The sequence below is a fragment of the Cornus florida genome, unplaced genomic scaffold (assembly GCF_030987335.1).
Source record: "Cornus florida cultivar Cherokee Brave unplaced genomic scaffold, ASM3098733v1 CherokeeBrave_3.0.0_Hap2_Chr08, whole genome shotgun sequence".
NCBI lineage: Eukaryota > Viridiplantae > Streptophyta > Magnoliopsida > Cornales > Cornaceae > Cornus > Cornus florida.
Window position 1 is genome coordinate 27,067,662 of NW_026775578.1, and position 21,357 is coordinate 27,089,018.

The 21,357-nt window shown below is 39.7% G+C and overlaps 1 pseudogene; it reads right to left on the bottom strand.

Moving 5' to 3' along the window:
* Positions 1-1,610: 1,610 nt before the first annotated feature.
* Positions 1,611-20,748, bottom strand: LOC132270959 (heat shock cognate 70 kDa protein 2-like; annotated as a pseudogene).
* Between the last annotated feature and the right edge of the window lie 609 nt (positions 20,749-21,357).

Genomic DNA, 21,357 nt, shown 5'->3' on the forward strand with positions numbered 1-21,357 from the left:
GTGGGTTTTATTCTCTTTATGGGCAATTTTAATCGTATTTGGAGTTATGGGTTCTTGGTATGAACCAATTTGAGACATAGTTTTAGAGGAATTAGGTTGCTTTCTTTTAGTGGTTAAAATAAGTGTTTGTTTGAAGTTCCAAATGAGGATCAACCTTTGTTTGATGGAATTAGTGACCTTCTCTCAGAGAACTGTGGATGGCATTCAAACCCATGAAGGAAATCAATCATTTAGGCTTTGTTTGGATACATAAGGAGAGAAAAGAAAAGAAAAGATAGCAATAATCTCTAATTATATTTGGATAGATAGAAGAGAAAAGAAAAGAAAAGAAATGATAGTATTCTTATTTGGATATGACGAGGGGAGAAAAGAAGAAAAATAATAACAACCAAATTACTATCACATACTTTTAAATAGAAGGGATATGCGTGGAATACTAATTTTCTCTTTTTAATTATTGAGGGCAGTTTCAGGATTGTGAATATACTACTAAACACTATCTTTTCTCTCCCTATCTTCTCATTTTTGGAGAGATAGAAAATGAGGGATAAGGAGGGATAACGATCCCTCGCAATCCTTTCTTTTCGATCCCCTGCTATCCTTTCTTTTCCCTCCTTTTAAACCACCCAAACACACTTAAGGTTTATGATTTCTTTTCTTTCCCTATCCCTCCAAATCGTCCCATCCAAACGCATTCTTATAGATGTTATTCTAAAGCCTTAAAGTGTGTATGTGTATGTGTATATATATTTTTAAATAAGGACATTACCGGAAGAGAAAATGGTATTTTCAAAATTTTATATTTTAAAAATATCATGTGTAATGTATATGACTAAATCTTTGAAATAGTGATCTTAACCCTTCTATGTTCATTTTTTCAAACTTAATGACTTATATGTACGATATAAAGGATAGGCATATTATTTGTCCAAAATATAAATATTAAGGGTATTTTTCTCACTTTGTCGTGAATATAATTTATACCCACCTGTACAAGACTAAACAAACTCAAAAGAAAAGGTAATTTATGGCTAACCGTAGCAAAAGCTGCTGAAATTGAAACCCATCACCACGGCCGCCAAGCACCACTGTCACCATCACAAACACCATCACCAAGCACCATTACCGCTACTGCCTCCTCCTCCGCCGCCGCCACCACCACCACCACCAAGCACCGTCAAGAACTTTATATGGATTGTTTTGATAGGATTTTAGTGAAGATTCTACCTTTCACTTTTAGCCGTTGAATTACACTCACAGCTCGTATCATAAGGTGATTGAAATTGGCCATCACTCGTCAATTGACATCAACATCTCTCCCATTTCTAAGTGGACCTCAAGCTCACTACAGCTTGTTTTCAGCTGTGGAGGAAAAAGCTAAAGCTGTTTGTTCTCACTCAAGTAGCTCAAAGCCGCCCATGACTGTAGTTCGTCACAAACTGAACAAACCATAGATGTACTAAAAATGAAAGAAAATATTATCTTGTCTCCATTAAAATAGACTTCCTACCGGTGAAATCCCTCAAAACAGCCACTACACAAAACATCAAACAGAAATATACCTAAGTAAAATCTCCTAATAAATTCAAAAAATACTAACGAGTATACACTTAATCAACCTCCTCAATCTTTAGGGCTGCACCACTTCCAGCGGCCAGGGGTCCATCTTCAGCCATGTCGGGTCCACCACCACCCTGGTACTGTGGTACATCTTGGCAATGATGGGGTTGCAGTTGCTCTCAAGCTCCTTCATCTTGTCCTAACTCATCTGCCCTATAGTTTGTTTTACAGAGCTCCACACTCTAGGTGTACCTCAAAGTCCCAAATAAAAGGAAAAATGTTTCATAAACATTTGATTTTATTAAATAAAACTCAATAGATGTGTAATGAGGAGGTATTTTGCAGTGAGATCGTATGAAATCTTCTTTCTTTTCTTTTCTTTTCTTTTTTTTTTATTGATACTGTAGCTATTATTCGGTCGGAGTTGGTCTCATTTTTATTGTTACAGTATTTCCCATGGGAGAGACCTGCTCCTTTAGAATTGAATGCTACTGGCAGCATGTTTTCTGGGTTTTCTATGCTGATATCTAACCATACTTTTCAACTCTCTATTGCATTCTAAATTCTCTGTTTTCTTTTTCCATGTAATATTTATCAATTCACAGATATAAAGATGTTTTGTGTCGATTGTCAATCCAAAAGGCAAAAAAGAAAGTATTCATTGTTTCGAGGCGAATTGGAATGGTTACCAATTGAACTCAATTGGCACGAACCTTTTATGCTTATAGTTACCTAAATAAGCTTCTTAAGAAGCCTCCTATTCAGCTCATTCTTAATTGGACTTGGATTGTTCATTCGTTGGCCAATCGAGCATAAAACACAAGAAGCTTGATTTAGGCTCAGTTGATTAGTAAACAAGACTAAACAAGCTGATATTATTGTTGAGTTGAGTCCCAACTGTCATAAATAGTTTGGTTCACAGATGGTCCTGGTCTACTTTGATCTTTAATTTCAATTGATATTTTAATGTTTATTGTTTACTTCCCAGGTGGATGATTAAATTCCAACTGTTATGAATTAATCCCCTTTTTTTTTTTTTTTTTTTTTTTATACACAATGATACAATTAGTTAGGAATTAATCCGCCCAAGATCACACACAAGTATAGAATTACAACAAAGAGAAAATAAGATAGACAAACACAATATTTAATGTGGTTCGGCCACACCTAGCCTACGTCCACGGAGAGAATAAATTCCATTATTCATCATTATATAAGAGATATTACAACGATAGATCACACAGACACAATCTCATTAGAAATAACATCTAGAGAGATGTCGAACACCAGATCATGCTCACACCACGATCATCGTACTCACACTACGATCGAGCCTTCCGCTCGCACTTGTGTTCACCACACAGCATCCTCTCTACCCACACACTTACATACTTCTATGAGACTACATCACTCTACCTTTCTGGTGCCTCGGTGCCCCCACTTTTTCCCTCCCTTCTGTTCTCTCATCTTCCCCTTCTTTTCATTCCTTCATCACCATGCACCTCTATTTATAAACATCCAATCAACGGATGGCTAAGATGCAATCTCACCAACGGTGGAGATCGATTCTTTAGAATCTTCTCCCACCTTCTTCACACTTCTATATATATCTACAAGTATCCACAACATTCTAGCTAGAACTCTCCATAATACTCCACACAACTTTGGAGAACTCTAGAACCTAGCTTCCACACACTTTATGATACCCCCTGATTTCGGAACACGGGTCAATCAAATTTGCGCACAAAACCAGAGGATATTAAAACAATTAAAGTATTTAAACTAGCACAGATTACAAAAGGAATTAAAAAAAAAAAAAATAACTTGCTAAAGAAAACTAATAAATAATAATTTTATTAATACTTCTTTAATATAACAACTCGGGAATCCCATAATGCAAGGACCCCTAAAAATAGTATCTAATAATCCAATCAACTATAAACAAAAAATAAGTCTATCATCCTAGTTTAAAATAAACCGAAAGAATAGATAAGTCCTCCAGCTGCGGATCCTCAACCTTGAGACTTGAACCTCTAATAACCTGAAAGATAAAAAAATAAGTAGGTCAAACCCACGAGCAAGTTCTCTTTACCAGCTCTCTAAAAACCAATAAGCAGATCATCTCTAATCAAAACCAAACCTAATAAAGTTTTTATCTTTAATATATAATGATACAGATATACATAAATAATTATATGTAAAACACGAATTCCAACCATTAATAGGTTCATTGAATTTCCAAACCCATTAATTAATGATTAAATCCTAATCATACCTAAACCAATCTACAAACTTATTTTCTTTTAAAAAGAAACTCATTTAGCCTTAATCCCATCCTAGACAGTTATTTAATCATTTAAACAATAAATTATAAATAAAGGAATATTATAATTAATCCAAAACCCAAATATGATGTAAATTATTTAAATCACATATCCAATATTTACGCTTTGACAAATCATTCATGTCTCCACCAATATTATTTTATTAATATATATAAAATAATACACTAATTTGTAAGTATTAGATTATTCTAATTTAAGAATATCTAATCCTAATCCAACCCATACATACAATAACTATAGATGAAATTTTAATCATCTAACGCATAGCAATTTAATTATGCTTTGACAAATCAATCATGCCATTATAAATATATTTATTTATATATTGGCAACTCAATCATGCCTCCTTAAGTATATTTATTTATACATTGGCAATTCAACCATGCCTCCACAAGTATATTTATTTATACATTGGCAATTCAACCATGCCTCCATGTATGCATATTTATTTATACATTAGCAATTCAACCATGCCTCTACAAGTATATTTATTTGTACATTTAGACTAGCAACTTATCCATACTTCCTATATATGTATTTTATTCATATAAATATTTAAGCTATATATTTAAGTAATTGGAAACTCATCCATGCCTACAATTCAACCATGTACCAACTTTAAACTTAACAATAAACCAAATAATACATAGACATCCCATGCATATCAAAAGCATAACATTAATTTCATAACCAGTCTATTATGATTTAATCAACCATACTACCTATAAAGCATGATATACCAAATAAGAATAATAATATTAATTATTTTAAATGATATATAATATACACATATATTATTTAATATATATAGATGTGTATACACCCTCCTTAATAATCCTTGATTATTTAAAATCATATATACATATATATCAATGATTATATATATATACATATATATATATATATATATATATATATTTATACATCCATCCATATAATTCATAAATTAAATAAACCATATATGCAAATATGTAAATAAATGTGTGTGTGTGTGTGTGTGTGTGTGTATATATATATATATACACACACTTCCTTCTATCACCAATATATTAATTTAATTATATTTAAGCAAATTAAATGATACTAAATATCCTCATAAATGGTTTCCCATAAATACTTCATCTCATTTTAAATAATTTTCCGACACCGTCTTACTAAAACGTAAATATCTCCTAGTAAGATAGGAATTTGATAATGAAATTAGTACCATTGGAAAGAGGGCAAAAAATCCTTAAATTTGAGCTCAAGAATGACCTATTTTCGATTTAAAATGAATGAGTTATGACCTTTTTCAATTTCGAGTAATAAAACAGGCAAAATAATAGGGTGAAATCAATTACTACTATAAGCGCAACCGCACTGGATCATTTCTATGTTGATCAGAACAAGTCAACGGTCTAGATTTGAGTGTATAGCACCCTCCATGGTTTGCGCTACACCAGATCATTCCACAGTTGACCAGAACACTTGTATGGCCCAGAAGCACATTCGCACTAACCCTTCATGCACTGCGATACACCGGATCAATCCACTTACCTTTAAATAATTTAATGGCCTAGACCAACATGTATACCACCTTACCATGCGCCGTATGACACTGAATCCTATGCTGATCATCATACAAATTTAATGGTTCTAATTTAGGTACATTGAAGTACTGTGAACCAAACCACATTAGATCACAAGCTCTATTGACACGCCGATACACCAGCAGCCTCCAATTCATACATCTGTATATATATAATATTTATACACATATATAAATATATGTATATATATATAATTTTACAAATCTGAAAATTATAGAAAAAGCCCAGAAAATTCTAGAAAAATTCCAGAAATTCTATAAACCATAGTTAACCCTCTTGGGTCATAGATCACACATAACAGTTGATTTAAATATATACAACCTAGATATAATTAAAATCCAATAATTATAAAAATATAATAATAATAAATCATGCTTTTAGCATTATGATTTAATCCTAATTTAATCAAATAAAATTAACTTAATTGTTTTGATTAAATCCGTTCTAATCATGATTTATATTAATGAATTAAATTTAAAGCCTTGATGGTGCAAAATTCCGCTCAACCAATAATAATTGAGAAAAATAATACAACACACTCAATAACAGTAAAAATAAGTAAGAATAGTGTATAGAGAAGCGTAGAATTGTTTGGATCCCTTTATTGGAGGTCTAGGCCTCTATTTATGCACATAAATTGGTAGAATTAAGGTAGGACTCGCGTTGCTTGTCCTCCAATTCTTCCCATACTTGACTTTCTTTACAAATAGAGTTCTTTCTATTGTATAATATTTCCTACATAGAACTTCCCATAAAAGAATTCTCCTTTTATGATAAATCCTTCTATCGATAGGATTTGTCCAATCTTGGAAAATTGGGCTGAATACACCTTGAAACAGTTGGGAATGAATAACGGGCCGGATGTTTGATGTTACCATGTTGGGCTGATAATCTCTTGATTCAGGCTTCAACGAGACTGAAGGTCAAATAACAATAGTATCGGGCTTGTGAATAGTGATCTTGGACTAGCCTCAAACTTAATTTGGGTTTGAGCGAGGTGGGCTTTATAAACTCATCAAGGATAAGTTTATATTTATGATGACGTGGATTATTCTCATTGGAGGAAGATTTTTCCTTCTACACTTTGCCCCCAATTCCTCTTTAATTGGGTTATGGCTCCTAATTAAAGGGGAATTGAAGTCGTGTAGTTGCCATTCTCGCACGAGGCGTTTCCATTCGTGTCTATTGTTATTCTGACTCAAGGGCTTCTTCAAGACTCGCTTTTGTTCTCAGTGTGCTCATTCTATCTACTGTGTTCTTCATACTCTTCATATCTCCAGGTTAGTTCTTCTTTCCCTTCTTCCAATCTTACATTATGAGTATTTCGACTACTCCTGAGTGTATAGAGATCGAAGATTCTGAGTCCACTCCCTCGTCTTCCCCTAATCTCATTAGGGTCCCCCTACCTAGGGTTTCGAACTTCCCTAAACCTGTAAATGACTCGGCTAATCAGCCGGGTGCTTCCCCGATCCAGGCTGAAACATCCACCTCTGGGTCAGACAATATCCTCACTAAGGAAGAAAGGAATGCAATTTTATCTATTCGTCGCATCCCATTCTCCATTGAATCCGTAATGGAAGAATTCAAGATTCCCGAGGGGGTAGAAATTGCAGAATATCCCAAAGGTGCTGATTTTTGTGCCGGCAAGGGTGTCGGAGAAGACGAGTTGCTCCTCTCTGTTGGGCATCTCAACGCTCTAAGGTTCCCCCTTTATCCTTTCTATCATTTAGTCTTCAACAAATTGGGGATTGCACCCCTGCAAGTAAACCCTAACTTCCTTCTAGTAATCTAGGCATTCCTCATTCGCCGGTGGCAGGAGACTCTTGACCTGACTCTGGCTGACTTGCTGATTACTTATTCTATTTGTAAGCATGGGACCAAACCTTGTCGTTTCTTTTTCACTTCCCCCTTGCACCAAAGGATATGTACAGACCTCTCTACTTCTGAGAAGAAGTGGAAAGAGAGGATGATAATCGTTAAAGGGAGATGGGCCATGCCCTAATCGAGCAAACTCCCAATCCCTCGCAAGTTCGGGAAGTTAGGTATAGAACATCCCCCCTTTCTTTATGAAGATTATTCTTGCTGTTTCCCATGTCGAGTCTTATTCTTTCGATATATTTACGAGTTTCTTGGTGTTTTTTCAGTGACATTTCCTTCTTCGGCTGCCAAGAAGAGGCTTTCCTTCCTGGAAGGGCAGGTTTGGAGCGACCCTCCTTCGGTCGAGAGCTTACTCACTTCTGCGAGTCTTAAAGTAGTTGCTTCCAGAGCTGTAACCGCTAATCTCATGGACCTCTCACTTCCATCATTCGACAGCTTCCCCATGACTGAGGAAGAAAAACAGAGGGCTGAAGCCTTGAAGAGGAAAGCTGCAGAGAATGCCCCGCTGACTATATTGCGTACAAATGAGCAGGAAAAAGGAAATTGACGAAGTCCCTTTGAACAAAAAGGCAAGGCTGAACCCTTCTTCAACCACGAAACCCAAGGGTGCTTCCAACCCAAAAAGCAAATGGAAAAAAGCCGAGGAGATTAACCTTGAGGATGAGGTCAGTGCTTATGTCCTTGCCGAGGCTAGGGCACCTTGGACTCCTTCTTTCTCAAGGGCTGACAAGTCTATCCTCCACGTTGGTGATTCTATGATCACTAACCCATCTGCAGCACTGGCCGTCGCTCGGGGAATGTGGCCGTAGAATTGTTTGGATCCCTTTATTGGAGGTCTGGACCTCTATTTATACATACAAATTGGTAGAATTAAGGTAGGACTCGCGTTGCTTGTCCTCCAATTCTTCCCATATATGACTTTCTTTACAAATAGAGTTCTTTCTATTGTATAATATTTCCTATATAGAACTTGCCTTGTATAGAACTTCCTATAAAAGCATTCTCCTTTTATGATAAATCCTTCTACCGATAGGATTTGTCCAATCTTGGAAAAGTGGGCTGAATACACCTTGAAACAGTTGGGCTTGAATAACGAGCCAGATGTTTGATGTTACCATGTTAGGCTGATAATCTCTTGATTCGGGCTTCAATAGGACTGAAGGTCAAATAACAATAGTATCGGGCTTGTAAATAGTGATCTTGGACTAGCCTCAAACTTAATTTGGATTTGAGCGAGGTGGGCTTCATAAACTCATCAAGGATAAGTTTATATTTATGATGACATGGATTATTCTCATTAGAGGGAGATTTTTCCCTCCACATTTTTGTGGTTAGTATATGCGTAGTCCATTACATACGGTTACCAAGAAGGGAGTATCATGGGAAGAGGCTGGATACATCGGATGAGAGGAGTTCTGTCCACCCTTCACCAGGTGATGCGGTGCTTATCTCCGGATGGGAAAGAAGTGATTAATCTATGGGGCGATCAAGTCGCAGTGAAGGTATGCTATATGTTGACACAAGTTGAAGCAAAGAGGGTGTCGACTCAACAGCAACCAGGTGTGGCCTCCAAAACTGGACCCAAATAGCAATTACAGAGCCCTCTGCCCAAGTATCTTAAGGTAGAGGAGGAAAAGGAAATTGATGAAGTCCCTTTGAACAAAAAGGCAAGGCTGAACCCTTTTTCAACCACGAAACCCAAGAGTGCTTCCAACCCAAAAAGCAAGGGGAAGAAAGCCGAGGAGATTAACCCTGAGGATGAGGTCAGTGCTTATGTCCTTGCCGAGGCTGGGGCACCTTGGACTCCTTCCTTCTCGAGGGCTGACAAGTCCATCCTCCACGTTGGTGATTCTATGATCACTGACCCATCTGCAGCACTGACCGTCGCTTCGGGAATGTGGCTCCCCAAGGATGAAGAAATTATTGGCAGAATGGGGTTGGAACAGCTACTCCCATCTACCCATGTTCGAGCCATAGAGGTTTGCTCTTTCCTTCATTTCTATTGTCATAATTGTCTTACAAATTTTCTTATATTGTTATTGTCTCATGATGCAAGGCTTGTATCATACTATGGCCCTCTGTGCTACTGCTGAGGCCCAGTCTCTCTCTCTTAAGAAGCTGGAAAAAGACCTCAGCAACTCTAAGAAGAAGGCATCCCATGCTATTGCCAATGTACAAATTGCATATGAGGCTTGGGATATTTACAAGAAGCGTCTGGCTGCTTCTGATGCAAAAGTTGAGTCGCTGGAGGCTGAAGTCTAGCGCTTGAACGATGCCCTTAGCACCTGCATCATTGCCGGGAGGCAGATGCAAGGTCGTTACTCCAGTCTGGTGCGCTTGTCAAGTGCAAAAGCTTACCGGTCCGGCTCAATCAAGGCTCAGGCCCCAAAACGATGGATTCCGATGCCTTTGATGTGAACATGGGGGTGTCCTTCCCATATAATAAGGGTCTGAAGGCTCAGGAGGCTGAGGTGCTTTTTGCTGAAATGGTGAAGGCTCACCCGGAAAATCCTCCAAGCTCATCAACTCCTGTAACTCCTGGACCTTTAATTCCTCCACCTGCAAGTCCAGCTGTGGTAGACGCTTTCGAATCTACCCCGTTTGATCCGAAGAGGAAGTAGGATCAAGCAACTTTTTTTCCTCTTGTAATGAAACAATATTGAGAATGATGAATGATATAACCTTGTTTCTTAAGCTGTCTTTCTTTTATTCTGCTTTGACTGAGTATGCCTGTACGCTTTTGATATTGCACACACTTTGTTGAGAGATTTTTTTTTCTTTTTTTCTTTTTTTTTTTTTTTCTTTTTTTTTTTTAAGGAAAGTACCCTGCCTGAAGGTTCCTTATTTGTTTTAGTCCGAAGTAAAATAAATAAGAGGTTTTCTGAGCTGGACACTTAGTGTCCAAGGCGAATGGATTACTCCCTGGCGCTGAGCCTGAGGGAGTTTTCCGAGCCTGACACTTAGTGTACGAGGCGAGGTTTTTGCCGAGCTGAACACTTAGGGTCCGAGGCGAATGAATTACTCCCCGGCGCTGAGCCTGAGGGAGGTTTTGCCGAGCTAGACACTAAGGGTTTGAGGCGAATAAATTACTCCCCGGTGCTGAGCCTGAGGGAGGTTTTGCCGAGCCGGACAGTTAGGGTCCGAGGTGAGATTTTGCCGAACCAGACACTTAGGGTCCGAGGCGAATAAATTACTCCCCGGGGCTGAGCCTGAGGGAGGTTTTGCTGAGCCGGACACTTAGGGTCCGAGGTGAGATTTTGCCGAACCGGACACTTACGGTCCGAGGCGAGATTTTGCCTAACCGGACTCTTAGGGTCTGAGGCGAATAAATTACTCCCCAGCGCTGAGCCTGAGGGAGGTTTTGCCAAGCCGGACACTTAAGGTCCGAGGTGAGATTTTGCCGAACTGGACACTTAGGGTCCGTGGCAAGATTTTGCCGAGCTGGACACTTAGGGTCCGAGGCGAATAAATTACTACCCAGCACTGAGCCTGAGGGAGGTTTTCATATATATATTCTTCTCTTCGTCGTTTAATTTTTTTTTTTTTTTTTTTTTTTTTTTTTTTTCAATCAACTTGCTGAGGACTCAAAAATGATAGGAGGCCAAGAAAGCGAGTAACAATGGCTGGGAAGTTTCCTATTTGTTTACTTTGGAGACTTTCCTCCATTGATACTCCCTTCTTGGCAACTGTATGTAATGGACTACGCATATACTAACCACACTTCCTTTATATTTTTATCCGATGTGGGATAGAGAGTTTTAACCATAGGTCAAAACGTATGCTTTTTAATAACTTGCTTCTAACATTGCTTTGCATAAAAGCATAAAATTGCATAATCATAGAATGGTGGCATGGCCCGCATTTTTATGGAAAGAAACAAATAGAAGCAAAGTAAAATAAAGAAAAGCATGGCTGACTGTAGGCTTACGCAGCCTTATTTGTGAAGAATTCTTAATAAAATTGACAAACTTATCTAATGGAAATACCGTTTAAGGTGTATTGCATTCCAAGGACATGCAATGGGACGTCCGTCAGCTTCGGCCAAACGATATGCTCCCTTCCCCACTACTTCGGTAATCCTGTAGGGTCCGGTCCAATTAGGTTCCAGTTTCTTTACATGAGCTGTCTCTTGCTTCAGAACCCAATCGCCTACCGCAAAGCTCCGGAATCTGACACACTTGTTATAATTGTTGCGCAGCTACTGCTGATATGAAGCAAGCCTAATTGCTGCAGCATCCCTTTTTTCATCGAGAAGGTCGAGACTATGTTCTAGCTGCTGACTATTGTTCCCTTCAAGCAACAAGGATGTCCGCAGGGTTGGAACCGTCGCTTCGGTTGGAATCACTGCTTCGGATCCATAAGCCATGGCAAAGGGACTTTCCCCCATGGGCCGCCGTGGTGTGGTTCGGTTCTCCCAAAGCACCTGAAGGAGATTCTCGTACCATTTCGTTTTGAGTTTCTCCAGCTTCTTCTTTAAACAACTGAAAATGGTTCGATTAGTTATTTCAGCCTGTCCATTCCCTTGTGGATGACTGACTGCAGCTAACTTTTGTATAATTCCATGCTCAGTGAAGAATTTTCTTGTACTTCTATTGTTGAGATTCTTACCATTGTCCATCATAATGACTTTTGGGACCCCAAACCGGTAAATGATGTTGTTCTAAAGGAAAGTTTTTACCTGCTTATGGGTCACACTTAAGTAGGCCTCGGCTTCTACCCATTTAGTGAAATAATCTGTAGCCAGTAGCACGTACTCCTTTTGTTCCACAGTCTTGGGTAACGAGCCCACCATATCAATCCCCCATTGTGCGAATGGCCATGGATTTGCCATTGCATGCAAATCTTCGGCAGGTTGATGCTTCATGGGACCGTGACGTTGACATTTGTCACACCTCCGAGTATACTCTTCTGCATTCCGGGCTAAGTACGGCCAAAAGTAACCTTGAGTCAGAACTTTATGTGTAAGGGATCTACCCCCAGAATGGTTGCCACAATCTCCGTCATAGATTTGTTTCAACACCACAAGAGCCTCAGTAGGGCTTAAACATTTCAGGTAAGGACCTGAAAATGACTTTCGGTATAACTGATTGTTAATGATGGCATATTTGGCTGTGGTGAGATGGAGCTTCCGTGCTTCAGACTTCTGGTTTGGAAGAACTCCATGCTTGAGGTAGGCCTCCAATGGATCAATCCAGCATGGTTCTCGAGGAACAGCTGGAATTACCATTACTTCTTGTGGAGGATTAATGCTGGGCTCATCCAGGACGTCAATCGGCACAATCCGAGTCAGATCTTCATTTGAGGATAACGCTGATGTGGCCAATTGATCTGCTTCGGCATTCTCAATACGAGGTACCTTACAGAATTCGATCTGATCGAATCCCCGTGCAGCGTTCTCTACATCTTCTTTATATGCTTTCATTCTTTCCTCTTTGGGATGGTACCGACCTATCACTTGATTTATAACAAGTTATGAGTCACTAAAAACCTTTAAACAACATACCTGGAGGCTGCTGGCCAATCGAAGACCAGCAAGTAACGCCTCGTACTCGGCCTCATTGTTCATAGCCGGGAACTTCAAACAAATAGATTGCTGCAACTTGGTGCCTTTGGGTGTTGACATTACAACTCCTACCCCTGCACTTGCTTGATTCAAGGAGCCATCGACTCGAAGTTCCCACTGTGGTTCAGGGTGTGCCGGCTCTTTGTGAGTGTCTTCATATTCGAGAAGAAAGTCTGTTACGGCCTGTCCCTTGTGCGACACCTTTGGTTCATAAGTTATGTTGAAGGAACTAAGCTCGATAGCCCACTTGGTAATTCTCCCAGATAGATCAGGCTTAGAGAGTATACCCCGTATAGGATAGTTGGTGAGTACCACAATGCTATGAGATTCAAAATATTGCCGAAGCTTCTTCTTGGCATAGACCAAGGCTAAGATGACTTTTTCTGCTTTACTATATCGTGTCCCTACATCTGTCATGGTCTTACTTGTGTAGAAGACTGGATATTGCCTCTTTCCTTCCTTTCTAATCAATGCTGTACTTATCGCTATATTAGAAATTGCCAAATACATAATAAGAACCTCCCCGGGTTTTGGAGCGGATAGAATTGGTGGTTCGGCCATGTAACCTTTCAACTGACTAAGGGCCTCCTGCTGCTGAGGTCCCCATATATGTTTACTTTTAGATCGTATAGCATCGAAGAATGGTTTGCACTTATCTGACAATCGGGATATAAACTGGCTGAGGGCTGCGATCCGACCGGTAAGAACCTACACCTCCCTACGATTTTTTGGTTCCTGATTCTGGATGAGGGCCTTAGCCTGAGCCGGACTTACCTCTATCCCTATTTTATTCACTATGTGGCCGAGGAATTAACCTGATGATACTGCGTAGGAGCACTTGGATGGATTCAGCTTCATGTTGTACTTCTTCAAGGTATTGAAAACTTCCTGTAGATGCTTCGAATGATCTTCCTTCTTCACACTTTTAACCACCATGTCATCTATATATGCTTCAACTGTCTTTCCCAACAGATTATCAAATATCTTGTTGACAAGACGTTGATAAGTAGCTCCAGCATTCTTCAGTCCGAAGGGCATGACCCTGTAACAATAAGTCCCATTTTCTATAATGAAAGCCATTTTTTCTTTATCTTCAGGGTTCATAGGAATTTGATTGTATCCCGAGTATGCATCAAGGAATGTCAGCCTCTCGTAGCCGGTGGTAGCGTCAACCATCTGATCTATCTTGGGCAGAGGGAAGCTATCTTTAGGGCAGGCTTTGTTAAGGTTGGTATAGTCTACAAAAACCCTCCACTTTCCATTCTTCTTTTGTACGACTACCACGTTTGACAGCCACTGTGGATAATGCACTTCTCGAATAAAACCTGCTTGCAACAATTTGCTCACTTCTTTAGCTATAATGTGATTGCGTTCGCGGGCAAACCTTTGGTATTTCTGCTTAACTGGTTTGAACTCTGGATCCACCTTCAGACTATGGCAGGAAGCTAAGGGATCGATCCCTACCATGTCCAAGTGATCCCACGCAAAAGCGTTTGCATTGCTCCGGATAACATCAATTAACGCCTCCTTTTCTTCGGACGCGGAGGAAGAGCCTAGATAAGTAACCTTCTGAGGGTCGCCGAGGATAACTTCCACGGCTTCAAGGGTCTCCTCGGTGGGCTTCGCAATTTCCTTTTCCTCCTCTACCTTAAGATACTTGGGCAGAGGGCTCTGTAATTGCTATTTGGGTCCAGTTTTGGAGGCCACACCTGGTTGCTGTTGAGTTGACACCCTTTTTGCTTCAACTTGTGTCAACATATAGCATTCCTTCACTACAACTTGATCACCCCAAAGATTAATCACTTCTTTCCCATCTGGAGATAAGCACCGCATCACCTGGTGAAGGGTGGACGGAACTCCTGTCATCCGATGTATCCAGCCTCTTCCCATGATGAGATTGTAAGAAGGATGGATCTCTGTTAAAACAAAGTTCTCCTTCAGAGTCCTCTTCGTCGTGGTTACAGACAAGTCTATTACTCCAAGGGGATCTACTCTTGTGCCATCGAATCCCATCAACGGGCTGAAGGTAGGTCGAATAAATGATGACGGGATCTCTAGCTGCTCAAAGACCGTCTTTGTGATTATGTTGGCGCTACTTCCTGGATCTACCAAAACCCTCCTGGTCATACAATTGGCCACTAAAAGACTGATGACCAATGGATCCTCGTGGGGGAGTTGAACTCTGGATAGGTCGCCATCTCCGAATCTAATACTGATGCTACCCGAAGTGATAGCATTGACCGAGGATATCTTCCTGAGCTTATGGGTTGCCCTCAGTCTAGATCGGTATACCTCCTCGGACTCTTGATCATCTTCAGACCTGCCATGTATTACATGGATGACTTTTATTTGCGTACCTTCCACCTTACGGGGATAGACCTCGCGGGGCTTTGCATACTCCTTTGTCATGAGGTAATCCGTCAACTCACCTCTGGTGATCATATTCTCCACCTGTCACCTGAGGGATCTACAATCATTAGTTGAATGCCCATAATCTCGATGATAAGCGCAATGCTTGCTTTTGTCCCTTTGCTCTAGGGGTTGCTTTATTGGCTGCGGAGTTGTGAACTTCATCTTATTCTCTTGGAAGAGCCGAGCCAAGGTAGTTCGGAGAGGTGTAAATCCTTCCTCTACCCTTTGCCTTTTTTCAGGTGCCTGGGTGATCGGCGTTGAGGAACTTTGGCTTTTTTGAATCTTTAGAGTTGGAATTCTTTCTCGAGGCTTGTTTTCCACCGTCACGAGGGCAGCGTGCTGTGCTCGGTGGGCTATATTTTCCTCAAGCCGAATGTAGATCTGGGCCCTGGCATTGAGAGTCTGCATGTCGGGAGGAGAATACTTGACTAAGGAAGTGTGGAACTTTGTCCCCTGAATCATCGTAAGTTTAAATGTCTCTATAGCAGTTGCGGGATGACAATCTGCTATTTCTGAGGCTTCCATGTTAAATCTTGACAAGAAATCCTACAATGTTTCCCCCCTTTTTTGCCTTATGGTGAAGAGGCTGGCAATGCTCTTCTTTTGCTTCTTATTTCTGCAATACTGTGCCAGGAACATGGTGCATAGAGTTACGTAATCCGGGATGGACTTATGCGGTCTATTTTTGAACCACTCTAGGGCTGCTTCTGTCAAACTGGTAGGAAAAACTCTGCACATCCAAGGGTCATTACGATCATCCAAAGCCATCTTTTGAGCGTAATGATCTAGGTGCTGAGAAAGATCCCCCGTTCCATCAAACTGGGTGAAAGAAGGCATGGTAAATTTCTTGGGCCTCTCAACCAGATACACATCGTCAGTGAAAGGAGTTTTGATTAAGGAATTTTTGTGTTCTCTAGCCATCTCGGCAGGTGTCTGAATTTTCAAGAGTCTCTTCTCGTCAAAGACATCCTGAACACCTGCACCATCTGGGTTTCATTGGACCACACAGTAAGCTTATGGCTGGATTCGACTTGCTCATCCTGTGTGCGACGAGGGATGTTATTTGAAGCCGCAGCCTCTGATCTTGCCCTCCGTTGTTGCTGAATCTCATTCGGCTGAGCCTCATTGGGTCGTGCCCCATTAGATGGAGCCCCATCAGGCGAAAGTCCGGTAATTGGAGGAATATTTTGACTAGGGGGTGCCACTGTGTCACCCACTGGTGGCGGTGGTGCCAACTGAGCCAGCGCCATTTGCAGAGTGTTGTTCTGCTATTGAAGCAGGGCGATCTGAGCCACGCTTGCTTCGTTTGCCTTATGGAGTACGTCAAACTGCTGTAGAAACTCTTCACGCATCTTCTGCATCAACTCCGTCTGTTGATCCATTGAAGATCCTCCGTTCGACATTCTGGATGGTAGTTGCAGGATTCACCTTGAAACAAAAAACAAGAGTGGGAATATATTTGCACACGATTCCCACTGACAGCGCCAAAGTGTAGGTACAAAATTCCGCTCAACCAATAATAATTGAGAAAAATAATACAACACACTCAATAATAGTAAAAATAAGTAAGAATAGTGTATAGAGAAGCGTAGAATTGTTTGGATCCCTTTCTTGGAGGTCTAGGCCTCTATTTATACACACACATTGGTAGAATTAAGGTAGGACTCGCGTTGCTTGTCCTCCAATTCTTCCCATACATGACTTTATTTACAAATAGAGTTCTTTCTATTGTATAATATTTCCTACAGAGAACTTCCCATAATAGAATTCTCCTTTTATAATAAATCCTTCTACCGATAGGATTTGTCCAATCTTAGAAAACTGGGCTGAATACACCTTGAAACAGTTGGGCTTGAATAGCGGGCCGGATGTTTGATGTTACCATGTTGGGCTGATAATCTCTTGATTCGGGCTTTAACAGGACTGACGGTCAAATAACAATAGTATCGGGCTTGTGAATAGTGATCTTGGACTAGCCTCAAACTTAATTTGGGTTTGAACGAGGTGGACTTCATAAACTCATCAAGAATAAGTTTATATTTATGATGACGTGGATTATTCTCATTGGAGGGAGATTTTTCCTTCCACAGTATACTTTAAATCCGCCATAGCTTTGATACCATTTGTTATGAATTAATCCCTTTTTTTGTATACACAAAGCTACAATTAGTTAGGAATTAATCCGCCCAAGATCACACACAAGTATACAATTACAACAAAGAGAAAATAAGATAGACAAACACAATATTTAATGTGGTTCGAACGCACCTAGCCTACGTCCACGGAAAGAAGAGATTCCATTATTCATCATTATAGAAGAAATATTATAACGGTAGATCACACACACACACTATCTCATTAGAAATAACATCAAAAGAGATGTCGAACACCAGATCATGCTCACACCACGATCATCGTACTCACAATACGATCGAGCTCTCCGCTCACACTTGTGTTCACCACATAACATTCTCTCTACCCACACACTCACATACTTCTATGAGACTACATCATTCTACCTTCCCAGTGCCTTGGTGCACCCACTATTTCCCTCTCTTCTATTCTCTCATCTTCCTCTTTTCTTCATTCCTTCTTCATCATGTACCTCTATTTATAGGCATCTCATCACTAACGGACGGCGAAGATGTAATCTCACCAACAGTGGAGATCGATTCTCTAGAATCTTCTCCCACCTTCTTCACACTTATATATATATCTACAAGTATCCACAACATTCTAGAACTCTCCATAATACTCCACACAACTCTGGAGAACTCTAGAACCTTCTACAGACTTCTACAATATTCTACACCTTTCTACACATATCTAAAATCTTCCACACAACTCTAGACAATTCCAGAAGACTCTAGAAACTTCTCTCCTATATATATGTATATATATATATATATATATATATATATATATATATATATTGTCCTTTAATTTTCATCATTTTTAACACCAACATTTAAGGCCCTTCACAATCTATAAATATAATACATGGTTTCTTATTCTAGATATCTTACGTCACTCATTATTTGCCTAATAGAATCACATCAATAGAATCCTCAATCTCCATCATGTCAGCCTGTGAGAGATTACCAGTTTTCCTCATCTTATACGCGTAATTTTCCAAAGCGTTCTTGACCTTAACCTTTTTCTTGTAGTCCTCATCTTTAGACTTGTACTTCTTAGCCTCCTGAATAATCTTCTCAATATCTTCCTTGGATAACCTCCCCTTGTCATTAGTGATAGTGATCTTGTTCATTTGACTAGTGGTTTTGTCCTCAACTGAGATATTCAAGATACCATTGGCATCGATGTCAAAGCAGACTGTGATTTGCGGAACACCTTTAGGGGTATAAAGAATGCGAGAGAGCTCAAATTTGCCCAACAAGTTATTGTCTCTTGTTCTTGTTCTCCCTTCCTCAAAAACTTGGATCAACACACCGGGCTGGATATCATAGTAGGTAAAGAACACCTACTCTTACTTGATAGGAATTGTAGTGTTTCTTGGAATCAAAACAGTTATGACTCCTCTAATAGTTTCCAAACCTTGGGATAGAGGGGTTACATCCAACAGCCACAGGTCCTGGTACTCACCACTCAAGATTGTAGCTTGCACACCGGCACCATAAACAATAGCCTCATCAAGGTGAATGCTCTTACACAGCTCCTTCCCATTCCTTCCCGTTGAAGAAGTCCTACAACAGATGCTGAACCTTTCGAATTCTAGTAGAGCCACCCACGAGGACTACGTCATGGACACTGTTCTTGTCTATCTTAGCATCCCTTAAACACTTTTCAACACTCTTCACACACTCCATAAAGAAATCTATCATGGGTAGAAATCGATCAGTTCCCTCATCTAACGAATCAATCTCAATGGTTGTCCAGATAGCTGATGAAAGAGTCCTATTTTCCCTCTCACAAGCAGCTTTCAACCTTACAATCGCTATAGGGCTTCCACTGATGTCTTTGTTGTGTTTTCTCTTGAATTCCTAAACGAAATGGTTCACCATGCGATTATCAAAGTCTATTCGTCTAAGGTGAGTGTCACTAGAAGTGTCCTTCATTTTAATAACACTGGTCACCTTAATGGTAACAAGAGAAACATCAAAAGTGCCACCACCAAGGTAAAAAAAAAGTACATTCTTCTCGCCCATACTTGCAACTCTCCTATCAAAGCTGTAAACAATTGCAGCAGTAGTGGACTCATTGACTCCAGCATTGACTCCAGTATCTCTAGTGGCTTGACGCTGAGAATTATTGAAATAAGTAGGGACAGTGATGACTGCATTCTTAATCGTGGAGCCGAGATAGGCCTCAGCAATATTACGCATTTTAGTGAGAACCATGGATGAGATCTCTTCAGCAACGAATTGTTTCTCCTCACCCTTGTAGTTTACCACAATCATTGGCTTATCACTGGACCAGCAGTGACCTTGAATGGCCAGTGCTCCATATCACCCTGAACTGATGCTTTACTGAACTTCCTACCGATTAATCATTTCGCTTCTGGAATTCAGAAAAATATAACACTTTAGGAACCAGAAAACAGATTAAAGCAATAAAAAGTCCAAATATTATCTCTCTCCCATAATCAATATTCATGTGTCATCACTAGTTTTTTACATTGTTATATCAATTTTTCCTTTCCATGCTGAAATGACTACTGCAAGAATAAATAACAAACCAAGCAGAAAAAAAAAATACAGACCATATTGAAGTAAGTATTACCAATGTGAATTAGTCTAGATGGTAAGTCATGCTTGTAAGCGTGTGTGTCTTTGCTTAAACGTTCAGAAAAAAATTAGCTATAGGAGCATTAATACTAAGCCAACATAATTCTTTACAAATATTCCTACAATTTTGAACCAATCAATCCAATTTATAACTGGACTTTACTAAATTTCTACAAATGTTCCCTACAGCCAATATAAATTTTTATATACATAGGAGAAAAAAAAAAAGATAATTTATTATATACCTATTAGTTGAAAGGTAAAATCAAAATTACAGAAGCTATTCAAATCCGAAATTAATTAGTTAAATAAATGAAAACAAATATTTATTGTTAATACCGATAAATTAAAATATATTAAAGTCAAAACCTCTACTACATAATCTACATTTAAACAGTACTCAATAGTATAACACAAAATATATATGTATTTATATCGAAGATGGTGTTGATAGGGTTGCCGAGGACTTGGTACTTGGCGGCATGGCAGATGACGCGCTCGGTGTCGTTGAAGGCGACATAGGACGATGTCATGTTATTACCCTGATCATTGACAATTAGCTCGACGCGGTCACGGAATGGAAAAAACACTCCGACGTACGAGTACGTTGTCCCTAAATCGATTCCGATCGCCCGACCTATCCTTTTTCCAGCCATTGATTGGGAATAATGATGCATAATCCAGTAAAAACTAGAAAGAAAAAGTGTAGCTAATTAGGGTCTAGATTGTTGAGGAAGGCTTGAAGTACCAGCTTCATCTTATATGGATTGTTTTGATAAGGATTTAAAGATGTAAGAAATTTTCACTCTTAATTTAGAAAGATAAATTCTACACTTCAAAGATTTTTCATCCATTTTCCTTCTCTTTCTCATCTATTTATAGACGGTTATAACCACTCTTGAAGCTTTCCAACTGATTTTCTTGTGATGGGCTGGCCTTGTCAACTTTCCTTTGTTTTATGCCCAATTCTTTTCATCTTACTTCAGGTTTTTGAGCTGACCTCCTGGTCCTGGGCCTGCTCAGTGAAGACTTGCTTCATTTTAGTTGCCCTTACCTGACCCGTTCCTGATAACCTGGATCATGCCCGGCCCAGGCCACTTTTGGTATCCTTTTCTGCCCCTACAATCTCTTCTTAATTAATTAGGGTGAGATTATTGAAAGGACATAATCATGACATGATGGCTCAAAGCTGTGTTATGGGGAAGTGAACGGTTGGTTCAGATACCCATGCTTTGAGATCTGCTACACCATTTTTACAATAACTC